The following is a 2,515-nucleotide window of genomic DNA, read 5'->3' as shown; positions in this document are numbered from 1 at the left end:
AACATGGTGAAACCCTGTCTCTACTAAAAATACAAAAATCACCTGCACATAGTGGTGGGCACCTGTAATCCCAGCTAATCAGGAGGCTGAGGTGGGAAAATTGCTTGAACCCAGGAGGTAAATGTTGCAATGAGCTGAAATCACACCACTGCACTCCAGCGTGGGTGCCAGAGTGAGACTCCACCTCAAAAAAAAGACAAAACCAAAAAAAAAAACAAAACCAAAACAACCAAAAAACATTTTAGAAGGATTGCTCCCCTTGATTCTCTTAGACTTTCTCCAAATCTCTCTCACCCATAGTGCATGTTTTGAGGTTGGTTGCTCCTCCTCTGATGATGAATATTTTGCTAATGTCACATTTGTTTCTGGCTGCTCTGCTTCCATGCCTTTCTGAATACCCAATAACATTCTGTTTAATGTGGAACCATGTCACTTTTTCTTAAGGTAGTAATTTTTTGGTCACTAGACTATTTTTCAGATGATATTTTTTTCTTTTTGTGGTATATGCAGGATGTTTAGACCCATTTTCAGAGGATTATTAGGTTTACAGAAAAATTGAGCAAGAAGTACAGGGAGTTCCTGCATTCCCCCATCCTCCCACCTGTCAACTTTTTGAAGACATTTTGTAACCACCTGATGGCTTCCTCTTGCCTGCTGCACAGATGAAATCAATTCACTGAGACCATGATATTGCAGTAAAGAAAGAGTTTAATTGATGTGTGCCTGGCCCATGTGGGAGAACTGGAGTTATCACTCAAATTAGTCCCCCTGAAGGCCGGGATGTGGTTTCTCAAGGATATTGTGGTGAGCAGGGGACTAGTGAATGAGGACTGATGATTGGTTGGGGAGGAAATCATATGGGTGTGGAAAACAGTCCTCGGGTGCTGAGTCTGCCTCTGGGTGGGGCCACAGGACTGGTTGTCAGGAGTCCCAGGTCCAGGTGGAGTCAGCTGGTCTTCAGGAATGCACAAGTCTGAAAAGAAATCTCAAAGGCCAATCTTAGGTTCTACAACAGTGATGTTATCTACAGGAGTAATTGGAGAAGTTACGAATTATGTGGCAATTTGTGTTACAAATCTTGTGACCTCAGAACAATGACTGGTTATCGTTTAACTACACATACCTCTTAGCAGAATTCAAGTCCCTCTTAAAATCCTAACCTTGTGGTCTTACATTAGTTTTAGAAAGGCAATTTACTTTTGGGGAGGGCTGTTACTATCCTTGCCTTAAGATTTAAACTATAAACTAAATTTCTCCCCAAATTAGCATGGCCTATGTCCAGGAATGTCCAAGAACAGCTTGGAGGTCAGAGGCAAGATGGAGTCAACTATGTGAGATTTCTCTTACTGTCATAATTTTGCAAAGGTGTTTTCATTTTATTAGGACTTAACACATGTGGTACAGACATGGCACACTATCAACAGAAGTGAATACAGGGTGAAGTTGGGTTTACTCATCCACAAACCCCAATGACAACCATGGTGTGACCATCTGTCTTAGTCCCTCTGTGCTGCTATAACAGAACATCTTAGTCTGGATAATTTATACAGAAGAGAAATTTATTTCTCACAGTTCTGCAGCCTGGGAAGTCCATGATCAAGGCACCAGCAGACTTGGCATCTGTCGCTTCATGAAACTCACTCTCTGCTTCATAGATGGAGCCTCTTGCTGTCTGCTTACCTGGAGGAAGGGCAGGACAGGGGCAGACGCTGTGTGTTCACATGGAGAAGAGATGGATGGGCCAGGCAGCTCCTTGAAGCCCCTTTTTAAAGAGCATTCATCTCGTTTGTGAGGGTGGAGTCCTCATGGCTTAATCACCTATTTTTTCCCCCCAAGATGGGGTTTCATTCTTGTTACCCAGGGTGGAGTGCAATGGCATGATCTCACCTCACCACAACTTCTACCTCCTGGGTTCAAGCAATTATCCCACTTCAGCCTCCCAAGTAGCTGGACTATAGGCACATGCCACCATGCCCAGCTAATTTTTGTATTTTTAGTAGAGATGGGGTTTCACCATGTTGACCAGGATGGTCTCGATCTCTTGACCTTGTGATCCACCTGCCTCGGGCTCCCAAAGTGCTGGGATTATAGGCGTGAGCCATGGCGCCCGGCCCCTAATCACCTTTCAAAGGCCTTCCGCTTAATGTAATCACTTCTGGGATTAAGTTCCAATATATGAATTTTGGAAGAACATGTACATTTGAACCATTGCACATCCCTCAGCTGACAGTGATTGCAGCACTATAAGACATCCTGATTTTAGAGATGTTAAGATGTGGGAAAAAATGCTTTCGGAATCCCTAAAATTTATCACCTTTGTATAAGGTGGTGCAGTTTTGAATCCATGTATAATATTTCTGTGAGCTGTCTACTACGACTAATATCATGCTGTTTCCATGTTATGAATGAATTGCAGCTTAGAAAGGGTAAGGGATGTGCTCAGGGTCGGACGCATTCAAGGACATTGATAGCCTTGGCCCAGAGTCAGTAAGGCAGGCAGCCTATTTTTTTTTTT

This window comes from Callithrix jacchus, chromosome 11, assembly GCF_049354715.1.
Source record: "Callithrix jacchus isolate 240 chromosome 11, calJac240_pri, whole genome shotgun sequence".
NCBI classification, from domain to species: Eukaryota; Metazoa; Chordata; class Mammalia; order Primates; family Cebidae; genus Callithrix; species Callithrix jacchus.
This window is presented reverse-complemented; position numbering follows the sequence as displayed.